Consider the following 15,395-nt stretch of genomic DNA (forward strand, 5'->3'; position numbering starts at 1 on the left):
CCCCCTGCACCCACACAGTCCTAGGGCCCCCCATGGACACCGGGCGTGGCAGGCAGGATAGCTCACCCCCGGGGGTAACCTCTCCTAGCATCCATAACCTGCAACTACGTTAGTTTACCTGGCAATACAGATTTGACAAGTGTGATTGGGCTGGGGATTGAGACGGAGGATTATCCTGTATTCTCTGAGTAGGTTTGATGGGGTCACGACAGTCCTTAACAGAGGGATTGGGAGGGTCAGCATCAGGTCAGACTGATGTAGGTACAGTGGCCTAGGAAATGGCCACCTTGACAAGCCGGGAAAGGAAAGGAAACAGAGTCCTCTGTCTTTCTCCGAGACAGAGATTTCTGCTATAGGGCATGTGCACTTGCCGGAGAGACAGAGACAGAGAGACAGAAGGCAAGAAATCACTCCCTAGGGGGAATGGCCATGCTGCAATCCCTTCTTCTCCATTCCCCTCTTGGGATTTCGGACACACACCCAACACATTCGGTGTGAGTTTTAAGCCACTGGGTCTGGGACTTGTACCATAACTAATTACATGGGAGTCCAGCGACGTAACCATTACGCCATCTGCTGATCCCAGAAAAAAGGTTCCTGAAACCTCCAGAAAAAGAAAATATACACACACACACACACACACACACACACACACACATATATATATATATAACCATTTCAGACATTTCAGACTCATGACATTCAGAACGGTGAGATAATAAACTGGCATTGCAAGGTGTTACGGCACCATCAGAATACTAAACAGTGGGTGCCTTAGCCAAGCCTGGGTCCTCATACCAGGGCACCACTCCCTCTGAATCCTGCCTACTTATTCCCAATGGCCACCCGATCTCAGCGCCGGGCACAGGCACGCTCCCAGTGCTTTCCATGTATCACCTCACTTCACCCCCACAACGGGTCAGTGCAGTTATCCCACTTCAGAGCGGAGGAGCTTGAGTGAGGTTTAGTAGCTCTTCCATCTCCGAGAAGTCGTTCATGCCTTGGACCAACAGGCCGAGCCTAAAGCCTGAATTCGTCATTGGCTCACAAGGAAAAAGGACGATTCTCACCCCCTGTCTTCCTGGTGCTCTACCTCCCTCTTTAGCACATTAAAGCTTTCGGAAGGGTTGAAATTTTAAACAAAATAGACCTTCCCCAATAAATCTAAAAAGGAATTAACTTTAATATAATAAAAATAATGCCTTTAGGTGATACCGCTACAATTAGACTGCACCATAAAAACACACAGTAATAGAAAGTTAAGAATTCCAACCAATAAAATGAATTGGCCTTCAGCTAGTTTCCCTTTCAGAAGTGAACAAACAGCAACAGTGGCAAATACTGCCCACAGGACTCACAGAAAAAGTGACAGAGATGCCTCAAAAGCAAGCCTCCTGCATCCAAGTATGTGATACCCTCCTTGTCCTGGAGGTCTTGAACACCTGTGAGATTGGTGCTTCACTCCAAACGCGAATGTATCCAAAGAGTATTTACACAGAACTTTCTTTACATGTGTTGGGAGAAGAGAATGAAAAACAAATTTCATAACTCCTCACCAGAAGTTCACTACCAAGGGGAGACACCCACACAGAAAACATGATCTCAAGTCAGTCATGTGCTCCCTAAAAGGACAATTTACAAAGTGCTAAGCAAGCCCTCAGAAAAGCAGAACAAACTCTCTGTAGAAATGTGGAAATTGGCTCTAACAGGGTGGAAAGGAGCTCTGCAAGGGCTGAAAAGAGGGAGGTGAATTTTAGAGTCTCTGCAAGTGCAAAGAGTGTGGTAGGAAGGCCATGGTTCCTCAAGAAGGGTCAAGGACCCTCCTGAGACTCCACCTAAATTCATACTTGGGTAGGTCATGAACAACGTCAGGCAGGAAGTTTCTATGAGGAGCCAGCCTGGAATGGGGAAGGTGATACATCCCATTAGAAATGCTGGAACATGCGAAGGACCATCTAACAAAGACAGTCCAGCGTTTGTAAACACAGGCAGGGATTATAAGAATAGAAATTCTAGAGCCAGATTGGGAGCCATCAGTATCCGGGTTCCCAGAATTTCTAAATGAATGGGTGAGATTATTCAGAATAAATAGTAAGGGTAAGAGAAGAAATACACCTAATTCTGGGAAATTTCCAATTATCTGGAAATAGTAAAGTGAAGAAAGATAGAGACTGCGACCCAGCGATCAAAGACGCATGGGAGAACTGGGAGTGTACGTTCACTGCCGCTGCAAGGGCGCTAGAGCTTCATCTCCATTCAGCCCGAACCTGCTGAGGCAGAGTGGGCCTGGGGTGGCCTCAGGACTCGCCCAAGACCTGCAGGAGTCAGGAGTATCTAAAAAGTGCGGAACTGATCAAAATACAGTAGCTGCGACACGAACGCGGGTTAGGGTGGAGTCGGTGAAGAAGTATCTTTCCATTTGAACGGAAGTAGCCAATGAAGAGATGAAATAAAGAGCGAGGGCCTGGAGTAAGAAGAGGAAGAGAGACGGCACAACCAATGAGGTGTACCGAAGAGGGGACAGACGTTCCTGCGGAGAGGGGTAGCTCGACCTGCACCTCCAGCACCTTGCCCTGGATTCACGGAATACCAGACCAGGTCGCAGGGCTCGCCCCTTTTCTTCCCCGGCTCCTCCCACGCACCCTGTCGAGTCTCCGCCCACCCATCGTGAGCAGCAAATCCCGAGGCTGATGTCGTCGGCCACGCCCACACGGCCAGCAAATCACAGAGCAGCGGCATCAGCAAGGAAAAAGCGAGAAAACAAGGTTCCTGCTCTTCCATCTGGCTTCAGATCCCGGGTGGGGTCCGCGCTGTGCTCCTCCCAGCCTTCGGCCTTCGCCCAAATCCATTAGGGCGCGAGTGGCAGCAGAGCGACCCTCAAGTCCCGCATCTATGCTCTGGTCACCCTCGGCATCATTCCAGCTCCTCTCCTGCTTTTCCAACCTCTTGTTTCCGCCCCTATGCTTACTCCCTCCCCTTTCTCCCAGCTTCCTCCGGAGCTCGGGGGAGGAGACGTGCGCACTGGAACCTGAGGGTTTGCGTACCTTCTACGCTGGGTACCTGGCGGGTGGTTATTGCTGCTCCTGCTCCTGCTCCTGCTGCTCCTGCTCCTCCTACTATTCCAGCTTTGTGGAGTCTTCACTTCTGCCTTGATCGAGGGCCAGGCTTCCGGCAGATGACTCAAAGCAGCCCGATTGCACAGGCCTGTGCTTTAATCTCTGCCTCCGAATACCCAAGGCTACGCCCTGGGAGGAGCCCGAGATCACGGGGCATCCTCCTGCCCTGGCTGAGGTCGGTGGCCTCTGAGAATGACGTGGGGGGAGAGGGGCTGGCGCTAAGTCCTCAGGGCGGTGTGGAAGGCTTTGCCCAGTAGAGGTTTGGTTTAGTTTCCTTGTTTAATATGTTCAGTATTAGTATTTGGCGTGTGCACGCAAGTTTTTATTTCAACTAAAATCAAAGCTGGAAGTTAAAGTTGTTGAAGTGAGCGGTTTCCGAACTGTGTGTGTAGGATACCCATCAACACAATTTTGAGACGGATTTCCAATGGAGCCCTAAGAATTTATATGTGATAATGGTCTAAATATCAATATATTATGAAAGCTACAAGACATATAAACAAATTTACAATGCGAAAAACCTTCTTTTTAGAAACATACATTTTGTGCTCATAAAAAGCATTTTAAAATTTAATGAAAACAATGAGGTTTAATATATGTGTATTTTTATTTTAGTTTAACATTTTAAAATACAGCAAATTGAAGACCCAGTTTCAAGTTCAGTTTATTTCTAAATTTGGATTGATAGTTATCGCGGGGGAAAAGGCTTTTCAGGAAATGAAAAAATGGAATAAAGACATCATTGGTTGTACTTACTAAATGTTGAGAGTTGATTTTCAATTTACATACTCTTTGTTCAAATTATTGAAATCTATTTATCCTTTTGAAAGTCACTTGTTCTTACAAGCCAGTATTTTTCATTGTTGTATTTGTTTTTCTATTTCCAACAGTTTAAAGCCCACTGAACCTCTTCTTGAAAGATGTTTATGAGGCTTAGAAATTTAGATTTTTTTTTTTTAGTTAAGTGCCTGTGTATGACGGTTTTAACATTTTTTAACTAATAAAGTCATATAGCGATGAGAAAATATCCAAACAGACTTCCTCAAAATGATCACTCCAGACTCTTTTATAAAGCAGTTCATTTCTCATTCGTGGAGAAGGTGTGCCTGCTTTTACCTGAAAGGCAGTCATTGTATTTTTTTCGGAGATATTTGTTAGGGAGCTAGCTCAGTGGTATACAATAACACACTGCTCAAGTGATGTTGGGTCCATATGGAAGACCGTGTTCTGGTTCCCTGGTCAACCTGTGCAGACTGATCACCACAGGCCATGATCCTCGGTGGCCAGGAAGCCTGAGGGGTGAGGGGGGAAGTGTCAGCAGTGAGGATCATGGTGTGAGACCTTGGAGATCCTGTGAAGGGTGCTTGTCTTTCTCTCTCACTCTCTCGTGAAGATAAGAAATAAAACTTTTTTAAAAAGTTAGCTATTCTACTGACAGCTACTCATCACAGAAGAAGTCAGCATATTTGGAGAAGTAGTCTTTGGGGGAAAAAATGCAAACATGTAATTACCACCCTGTTTAAAGTGCTCTTGTGTGAGATAATAAGCAAGATTCAGTGTTTGTCGAAAGACTGATGGCTGCTATGCTGCTTGTTACAAAATGCTGGGCATCGAAAAAGTCATGGTGCATTTTTGCATAGAAAAATGGGAAACTATGTCATGACTTTTCCAGCCACCCAGTAGCACTAAAATTCTGCTATTTAAGGCTCTAGGTCGTTTTTGTTAAATCGCAGTGATTTCGTCTGACAGCATTCACACTTGTGAGGATGCTACTCTCCAGCCTACTCTATGGAACGGCACTTCTTGGTGCCTGGTCGAGGCTCACAGGGTCAACCTGCATTTCAGACTTAAAATCCGGAGGAATCAGGGATAGCCACAGAGTTTCAAGCGTCTCAAATGGTTTTGATGAGCAGGCCTTGCCACCTCAGGTTTATAGTTGACCCCTTTGTTGCAGAGAGTTCTTACTCTGGGGAAACCTTAAAGGAACCTCAGCCCTGACATATCTTTAACTGAATGTGGGTGGAATAAAGAAAAAACAGATTAGGTCTTATGGTCTTAAGGCAAGTGATAGTGAAAGGAAGCTCTCAGTCTGAAACGTGTATCTGTAGGATTTCCTCTCCACTCTCACTGAAGAGGAGTGGCAATATGAGAAGAGGAGGGGAGAGAGGCTGTTCTCTCTGCTGTGTGAGGACATGGCTAGCAGGTGGCCATCTGCAAACCAGGAAGAGAACTCACACCAGAAACTAACCTATAGCACCTTGATCTTAGACTTTTCCAGCTATTCAAACCACCTAGTCCATGGTATTTTGTTATAGCAGCCTGACTTGACTGATACATCCTAATGCTCCAAGGCTGAGGTTCAGACCTCTTTGAAGGTCTGGTCACAACAGGAATATGCAGCCTGCCAATGGCACTGAAATGTGCCAGAGGCTCAAGGCTAGTTCACAACAGCTGTCTGCCCTGCTGAAAGGAGTGCAGGCTGCAGCTGGTCTATAGAAGCAAACCCCTCATATAGATAGAGTTGCAGAGGTTCTATCTCGAACAACTGTGAAGTGGTCATTGTACAGAGAACGGCCTGAAAGTGTGTGTGGCTGCCAAGGACCATGTGGGCTTCTGAGCACCTACACCCAGTACTCACAGGAGGACTAGTATCTAGAAGGGAAGAGCCATTCTCTACCATCCAGTCAGTGTCTCTCCGGCGCTCTCTACTGGCAATGCCTGATGCTGTGCAGCAAGTCAAGTAGTACTTTTTATAGGGTCCAGGTCCCATATCACAAAGTCTGTGAACATAGCTTCAGAGCTGAGGGACAATAAAACAGTAACTGGCGCAGGAGTAAGTAGATTCACAGTTGAATCTCAGAGTAAGTTTGAATGACAGTCGTAAGTCAGTCTCTCTTTTCCTGACCATTTCTAGAAGCCTCTCATTTCAAGGACAATATGCAGGCAACTGTTAAGACTTCATGTGTTTCGTCACGAGCGGATAGGAAAAGCTAACTCCTGCACTGTGCTCTAGTAATCAGCAGGAGAAGTATTTGGTGTTGCTTTCCCCAACAGCCACTTGATGTACATGGCCCATGCTATGGCCTGGTCTGAGCATCAGATCAGGACCAGTTTGTGCAGCAAGCCCAGCCCTCTGCTCTCTCCATGCCCTTCAACCCAGAAACTGTAGGTCAGGCCACCTGCTGTATTCAGAGGGGCATCTGGTCCTCAAGAGGGACTTCCTGCAGCCACAACCTCTACACTCACAGTCTCTGCTTGGGTCCCTCTCCTTTGCAAGTATAGCCCTGCAACCCTTTCTCTGAGAACAAGGATGCAAGACCTGCCTCAGAATTCTCACTTACTCAGGCATAGGAAGGTAGAAGCTTCCCAGGTCCTCCAGCTGGAACTCAGGAGGAAGGCAAAAACCCTTGCAGAGTTCATAGAGCCTAACTGAACCTGACCTTAGCTTCACATCCAAGACTCTCAGTCATGGGTCTTAGTAGCATGTATTTTTGGTGCTGGAAGTTTCCAAGACCCAATTTTCATATCAGAGAACAGAGCCAGAGAAATAAGACTTCATATTAGAGGCAGACATATTTCTGGCCTTTGCCCTTCCTGCACTGTATAGGCAGCCACCTTTCTGGTAAAGGTAGCTGTTCAACCCCATAGAGATAAACCTGTCTTTGGGATTATCAGACCTGATGTTAGATCCAGGTTCTACCCCCTTGCTAGCCTCAAGAACTGTCCAAGTTACTTAACCTCCTGAGTCTCAGATTCCTCATGGGTATATTACTGCTAAAGATGAAATAATCTATGCAAAATGTCCAATGCAAAACAGATGGTCAGTAACCATTTGTGAAAAGGTGAGATCATCTTTTTCCTGATATTAAATCCTAGGAGGAATTTATTTTGTGAAACACTGCAAAGCTTCATGGGAATGTCTTCTGGTACAATGTGGAAGTATTATCTGGGTGGCTACACCTTTCACTAAACAGTCATTGTTTCAATCATTTCTCAGTCATGTTGTTGGTAAAGGAAAGCTCTCACATCCTCAGCACTAAGAAGTAACTGAACACATGATACAAGACCTGGACCGATGAAATTGGCAGCAGTTTACTTTGTCACATATATTCACTCCCCAGGGAAGAAGGACAACGTGAAATTCCATTCAGGGTCACTTGAGTGTTGCACTTAGAAATAGAATGTTCCAGCAGAGGCTGTGGAAGGCACGCTTTGTAGTAACAAGAGGGAGAAACAGCTCCTGGTTCCACCAGAAGGATGTGATAGCCTTGCTGGAATAATTTGCAGGATGGCAGGGAAGTGAGCCAGACTGAAGACCAGGTGGAACAGCCCAGTCAATAGAGGAATTAACTGAGTGAGAAGCTTTTCATGCTCAGTGGGGACGGGGCACAGTTTATATCTGACAAGAACAGGGGACTGCATGGCTTGGTTTTCAGGGCTCTGTGAGGTTCAAATATATCAAGCCAACACATGGATTTTAGACTTTGTTGCACAGTTATAAAATATTGAGTGATAACTCTTCAAAGGCTGTTTGAGGGACAGCAGTTAGCGTAATGGCTATGGCACTGAACTCCCATGTAGTAAACCGCGGTTCGAGTTCTAGACCTGGTGGCTTAAACTCAAGCCGGGTGCATGTGCGTGCGTGCCCAAGATCTCAAGAGGAGAACAGAGGAGAAGTGATTGTGGTGTGGCCATCCCCCCTTGGAGGTGATTTCTCACTTTCTGTCTGTCTCTGGCAAGCGCACTCGCCCTATAGCAAAAACCTCTCCCAAAAAAATAAAAAGGCTGTTTGATAAACATCTAATTTGACAAGAATGTCTTAGAGCAGTATTGTTATTTTCTGTGTCATGATTTACATAGCTAAAGTCTTATTGTATCATAAATCTATAGCAGACAAGACTACCATACTTATTTTCATAATTTACTATTGATATGGTCTGAATATCCTTTTCCAGGAAAAGAAGAGAAAGGTACCTTAGCACTTGGATGATCAGAAGCTATTCCATTTATATACCATCTCCGAACCCCTACCTTGCATTTAACTGGTGTTCTGTAAAGCTGTGCGGGGGGCATGACGTTCCCCATGGAACAGGTGCCAGCCTATTGCCACTGGTCATAGCTCTCAGAAGCTCACTCTGCAGTGGGAAAAAAAAAAAAAAAAAAACCACAGAAACTGATTATTCCCCATCTGTGAGTCTTATTTCTGAGTTCATAGGCCAGGCAGAGGGAGGCAAGGATGGCAGTAGCATGCCCAGCAGCCGGTGGTATTCCCCCGTCCTCATCTTGGCCCACATGGAATATCAGTGTTTCCTTACACTCCTCAGCCTCGTTGTCTCTCAGCGGTTACATTGCTGGTGTGTGGGTGCAAAGGGAAAAGTGTGTAACCTACAGAATGAAAATGTGAGCTGTGTTACTAAAGTTTCAGAGACCAGGGTCCTCCTAACAACCAGGCGGTCAGTGTTGTGCCCCGGAAATCAGCATAGCTCTTCCTCTTCTACCTACCTTATCATGGGGCACAACAACTGCATGCCAAGCAAGAGGCCCAGATAGTGATAGAGCAGTTTGCTGCCTTTAAAAAATATATTTCAAATAAAATAGAACGGCATCTGATGTTTACCTACAGAACACTGAGCTGCCTTTTCAAAAGACATTTGAAACAAACTAGAAAGACATCCGGTGTTTACCCATAAAGCTGTCTAAAACTCTGTGACTGTGAACGGAATGGAACTACCCATCTCTGCCTCCTGAAAGCAATTTTAAACTTTCATTGTACATTTGAACACATCTGTGACCCGCCAATCCCTAGGAACACAAACTGCTATAAAAGTAGAAATGAATACGCAGAGAAATTGGGCTGATTTCTTACTGGTCTGAGTTAAGTGCTCTTCCAGCCTCTGTGCCGGCTTCTGAGAAGCTTGCAAGTCCTTTCCCTCCAGCTCTTGTGAGAAGCCGGCACAGAGTTTGGGGTTTGTGAGATCTGCACCCTCTGAGGGTTTGTGAGACCTGCACCTCATACCTCCTCCTGGTTTTTCACCCTGTTCTCTATATTCTCATTGACGACATCAATGCTATCTTGTGTCTGGGAGGAGAGAAAGGAGAAGGTGCACAAAGACCTCTACACCCTGACACAATAACTACTGTTCTGTGAGGGCATCTGCCCAGAGGCTGCCTGTCCAGCCTTGAACTGAGGCTAGCCTTCTTACTGACACTGGTAGCCAAGGATAATCATCCTAAAACAACTTATACATTCAATTTCTCTTCGTACAAGAAGAAAATTACAGTGCACTTGTAACTAGATGTTAGCTTTGTCCATAGTTTTAGTTCAAGGTATTTTGTGAATCAATAAAATGTGGAAAAAAATTTTAAAAATTACAATAAAATTAAATAAGGAGAAAAGAATTTAGTAAAAAAAGATAAAAACAAGAGTTTTCTGAAGTATTTAACAAGTAATTCTCAAGTATTTAACAAGATTGAGAAGACTGTTCATATTTGTCAGTAGCATACTCTGCTTTGAAACAAATGCACTATACACACCATCTGTCTCACTAATACAACAACCTGTATAGATAGGACTGCCGTCAGATTCCAAAGGAAGAAAAAAATCTGAGAAAAGAACAATTACTAAATTATAAAGCATGACATTAAATGCTGACTTGGCTCAGCTCCACCTGAGCCCCTTCTGGGATAAGAGCATTTTTTAAAGTGTGTCTGAGAATCAGAGCACCATTCCCACTGGATGTAACTATAGAAGGGAAAAAGGCATGTGGCTAAAAATGCCAGGAAAACACTGGTAAAAACAGATGCTCCAAGTTTCTTTCCTGTACAGCTTGTCAGAGCCTTACCATGATAAAATGTGTACTTAGAACACTCCTTACCAATTCCAAGTCAAGTGTTTTCATCTGGAAGCACGATGATCCTAGTCGACCCCTTTCCAACACAGACAAATATTAGAATTTGTGTGAATATTTTTTCTGCACAGGTCATTTTAAAGGCAGATTCCTTCAACATCCCCTGCATAGGTTTAACTTTATAAAGAATGCGGGCAAACATCAAGTTTAGTAATACACTGGATACATTCAACAGAATTGGCCACTCTGTGCCCCTACAAACACTTTCTTCTCTTCTGGAAAACCATAGCAGTTCCCTCCTTTACTAGCTCTTCTTCCCCTACCTCAGCCTCTGAACGCGGGGGTACCCAGGGCTCATTCCTTACATTTACCTCCTGATTTTGACGGAGATCAAGATAGGCCACCCCAAAATACACTACTTTGGCATAAAAGTTATATTGAGACAAAGGCATTTTATTTCTTTCAATCCCTTATCTGCCTAAGAAGCAGAGCCTCAAAAAATTCAATTGTCAGGACCAGCAGATGGCATAATGGTTATGTTGCTGGACTCCCACATGGCCAACCGTGGTTCAAGTCCTAAACCCAGGCTTAAAACTCAGGGAGGGCATGTGTGCATGTGTGCCCAAAATCCCAAGAGGAGAACAAAGGAGAAGAGATTGCAGCATGGTCATCCCTCCTGGTGCAGGTGATTTCTCTCTTTCTGTCTCTGTCTCTTGGGTAAGCACATACATCCTATAGCAAAAATAAATAAATTAATAAGAAGGAAAGAAAGAAAAATAAATTCATTGTCATATACCCCCTTCCCAGGATTAAAAATGTTCTCTTCTCTCAGAGAAGTCTGCAAAGGTAGCCACCCACCGCCGGCGAGTCCTTTCCCTCCAGAGTCCAGAATCCACCTGCACACAACACCCTCTGTCCTGGACATCCTTCTAGTTCCTGCCCGCCTTGAAGGAAGCTATGCTTTTCCCTGACTGGCCAGGGTGGATTTCACTGAGCGCTTTTCCCAAGAACCCTGTTCCACCTTGGAACCAGCCTGAGCTGGACTCCTCCTCCCAACCCACTATGGTGCAGCTCTCAAGCCAGTCTCACTCCACCCAGAGTGCTTAGAAAGGAGAGACCAGAATTTGGGGCCAGGGCATGGAGGCTAACTGGGCCTGGTAGCTGGATTCACCTTGTGGTCCCAGATGGAGGCTGGGGAGAGGAGAGTCAAATTAACACAGATTGGGCAGGGGCTGAAAGAAAGTGGTGCCAGCCAGGGGCCGAAACTCAGGGTGAGGAGCATTTGCTGTGCTGGGGGGATAGGGACGGGTTCCAGTGGGAATTGGAACTGCAGTCAGCGATTGGGAAAGGAGCCAGGGACCTGGCTCCTTTATCCAATAGGCTATAGGACCAGCTCTGGAATATCTATAGTTTATATAAGTAGAATTATGCCATACGTAAAAGTAGCCTTGCTAAATAAATAAATAATTCCCTGCAGGAACCAAAACATCTTTTTGATACTACTTGAAAATACTTTTATTTTTCTTGGGGAAATAAATGAGGTTAACAGATTATGATTATATCTGCTATCTTTAAAGTCTGTAATTCTTCTAAAAAAAGTACGCATTCACACTGAGGGAGGAGAACTTTTTTTTTTTTAATTGAGAGAATTTTGCTATAGGGTGCATGCACTCACCAGAAAGACAGAGAGAAAGAGAGACAAAAAGCGAGAAATCATCACCCTCCACCCCCAACCCCCGGGAGGACACCAGAACCCCTTTTGCTCCATTCTCCACTCAGGATCGTGGGTATGAACACACACGCTCTCCCCATGAGTTTAAGCTGCCAGGTCAGACTAGAACCATGGTTGACTATGTGGGAGTCCAGCCATGTAACCATTACACCATTTGCTGATCCCTGAGAGAGGAGAACATTTCATATCAGCAAGTTTCTAGGATCATCTTTTTCTGTTTCTGTTTGTTTGCAATGTATTGTGTATAATATTTTCTGATCGCCAGCCTCTGAGGTGTTGTTATGCTCTTCTTCCTGATTCTAGCTTTATTTCCAAGCTCATAGTAACTCGTTACCTACTTCTGGGTTCACAAAGACACAGAACATTTAAGGATTTTTAATTTACCACAACACAAACACAAGAGAGTTTTTTCCTTGTTAAAATAATCTTTTTATGGGGCCACCAGGTGGCAAGGTGGTTAAAGCACTGGATCTTACATGGCCAGCTCCACAGTTTGACCCCCAGGGCCCCAAGGCTTGAAAGACACACCAGGCGTGTGTATCTAAAATACTGAAAAAAGGAATGGAGGAGAAAGGATTACAGCATGGCCACCACTCCAGGGAATGATTTCTCACTTTCCCTCTCTCTCTTTATCTTTCCAGTGAGTGCCTGTATCCTAGAGCAAAAAAAAAAAAAAAAAAAAAAAAAAAAAAAAAACCAAAAAACTATGAAACAAAAACTTCTTATAACAGAGCACATGTTTATATAAATGAGAAATTTCTGCTTCTAGCTCATAAGATTTTTGAAAATAGAGCTGTTTGTGTGCTAAATTTTTATACATAATACTTTCTTTGTAAAACACATTTATTTTGGAATAATTTTAGGTTCACAGAGAAGTTGCAAATACGGGAAATTTGCTAGACCCCTAGCACAGTTTCCCCTAATGCTAATGTCCTATGGAACGCATGTGAACACTAAGACATGAACATTAGTGCATTGCTAATAACTGCAGATTTCACTAGTTTTTCCATTAAAGTCAATGTATTTTTTTAAGAATTATTTTATTTAACTTTATTTTATTTATTTATTTTAATTTGATCAGAGAGGAAGAGACAGAGAGAGAAAGAGAGAGAGAGAGAAAGTGAGAAAGCAAGGAATTCCAAGTCAAGTGTTTTCATCTGGAAGCACGATGATCCTAGTCGACCCCTTTCCAACACAGACAAATATTAGAATTTGTGTGAATATTTTTTCTGCACAGGTCATTTTAAAGGCAGATTCCTTCAACATCCCCTGCATAGGTTTAACTTTATAAAGAATGCGGGCAAACATAAAGTTTAGTAATACACTGGATACATTCAACAGAATTGGCCACTCTGTGCCCCTACAAACACTTTCTTCTCTTCTGGAAAACCATAGCAGTTCCCTCCTTTACTAGCTCTTCTTCCCCTACCTCAGCCTCTGAACGCGGGGGTACCCAGGGCTCATTCCTTACATTTACCTCCTGATTTTGACGGAGATCAAGATAGGCCACCCCAAAATACACTACTTTGGCATAAAAGTTATATTGAGACAAAGGCATTTTATTTCTTTCAATCCCTTATCTGCCTAAGAAGCAGAGCCTCAAAAAATTCAATTGTCAGGACCAGCAGATGGCATAATGGTTATGTTGCTGGACTCCCACATGGCCAACCGTGGTTCAAGTCCTAAACCCAGGCTTAAAACTCAGGGAGGGCATGTGTGCATGTGTGCCCAAAATCCCAAGAGGAGAACAAAGGAGAAGAGATTGCAGCATGGTCATCCCTCCTGGTACAGGTGATTTCTCTCTTTCTGTCTCTGTCTCTTGGGTAAGCACATACATCCTATAGCAAAAATAAATAAATTAATAAGAAGGAAAGAAAGAAAAATAAATTCATTGTCATATACCCCCTTCCCAGGATTAAAAATGTTCTCTTCTCTCAGAGAAGTCTGCAAAGGTAGCCACCCACCGCCGGCGAGTCCTTTCCCTCCAGAGTCCAGAATCCACCTGCACACAACACCCTCTGTCCTGGACATCCTTCTAGTTCCTGCCCGCCTTGAAGGAAGCTATGCTTTTCCCTGACTGGCCAGGGTGGATTTCACTGAGCGCTTTTCCCAAGAACCCTGTTCCACCTTGGAACCAGCCTGAGCTGGACTCCTCCTCCCAACCCACTATGGCCTCAAGCCAGTCCCACTCCACCCAGAGTTCTTAGAAAGGAGAGACCAGAATTTGGGGCCAGGGCATGGAGGCTAACTGGGCCTGGTAGCTGGATTCACCTTGTGGTCCCAGATGGAGGCTGGGGAGAGGAGAGTCAAATTAACACAGATTGGGCAGGGGCTGAAAGAAAGTGGTGCCAGCCAGGGGCCGAAACTCAGGGTGAGGAGCATTTGCTGTGCTGGGGGGATAGGGACGGGTTCCAGTGGGAATTGGAACTGCAGTCAGCGATTGGGAAAGGAGCCAGGGACCTGGCTCCTTTATCCAATAGGCTATAGGACCAGCTCTGGAATATCTATAGTTTATATAAGTAGAATTATGCCATACGTAAAAGTAGCCTTGCTAAATAAATAAATAATTCCCTGCAGGAACCAAAACATCTTTTTGATACTACTTGAAAATACTTTTATTTTTCTTGGGGAAATAAATGAGGTTAACAGATTATGATTATATCTGCTATCTTTAAAGTCTGTAATTCTTCTAAAAAAAGTACGCATTCACACTGAGGGAGGAGAACTTTTTTTTTTTTAATTGAGAGAATTTTGCTATAGGGTGCATGCACTCACCAGAAAGACAGAGAGAAAGAGAGACAAAAAGCGAGAAATCATCACCCTCCACCCCCAACCCCCGGGAGGACACCAGAACCCCTTTTGCTCCATTCTCCACTCAGGATCATGGGTATGAACACACACGCTCTCCCCATGAGTTTAAGCTGCCAGGTCAGACTAGAACCATGGTTGACTATGTGGGAGTCCAGCCATGTAACCATTACACCATTTGCTGATCCCTGAGAGAGGAGAACATTTCATATCAGCAAGTTTCTAGGATCATCTTTTTCTGTTTCTGTTTGTTTGCAATGTATTGTGTATAATATTTTCTGATCGCCAGCCTCTGAGGTGTTGTTATGCTCTTCTTCCTGATTCTAGCTTTATTTCCAAGCTCATAGTAACTCGTTACCTACTTCTGGGTTCACAAAGACACAGAACATTTAAGGATTTTTAATTTACCACAACACAAACACAAGAGAGTTTTTTCCTTGTTAAAATAATCTTTTTATGGGGCCACCAGGTGGCAAGGTGGTTAAAGCACTGGATCTTACATGGCCAGCTCCACAGTTTGACCCCCAGGGCCCCAAGGCTTGAAAGACACACCAGGCATGTGTATCTAAAATACTGAAAAAAGGAATGGAGGAGAAAGGATTACAGCATGGCCACCACTCCAGGGAATGATTTCTCACTTTCCCTCTCTCTCTTTATCTTTCCAGTGAGTGCCTGTATCCTAGAGCAATTTCCGGGGAGGTCCTTTATCAAAAAAAAAAAAAAAAAAAAAAAAAAAAAAAAAAAAACCAAAAAACTATGAAACAAAAACTTCTTATAACAGAGCACATGTTTATATAAATGAGAAATTTCTGCTTCTAGCTCATAAGATTTTTGAAAATAGAGCTGTTTGTGTGCTAAATTTTTATACATAATACTTTCTTTGTAAAACAC

The 15,395-nt window shown here is 44.2% G+C and overlaps 1 protein-coding gene across 3 annotated transcripts in view; it reads right to left on the reverse strand.

Moving 5' to 3' along the window:
- The window catches only part of SERPINB8 (serpin family B member 8), a 16,089-nt gene extending 12,471 nt beyond the window's left edge, over window positions 1–3,618 (reverse strand). The window contains exon 1 of one of the 3 annotated variants that reach the window (XM_006141817.3): window positions 3,045–3,618. The gene's annotated coding sequence lies outside the window, so the exon portion shown is untranslated. Of the gene's footprint in view, window positions 1–1,358; window positions 1,476–2,642; window positions 2,978–3,044 lie in introns of those variants that run through there. The other 2 variants (XM_006141818.3, XM_027766165.1) reach the window with 2 other exon arrangements.
- Between the last annotated feature and the right edge of the window lie 11,777 nt (window positions 3,619–15,395).

This window comes from Tupaia chinensis, unplaced genomic scaffold, assembly GCF_000334495.1.
Source record: "Tupaia chinensis unplaced genomic scaffold, TupChi_1.0 Scaffold000065_1, whole genome shotgun sequence".
NCBI classification, from domain to species: Eukaryota; Metazoa; Chordata; class Mammalia; order Scandentia; family Tupaiidae; genus Tupaia; species Tupaia belangeri.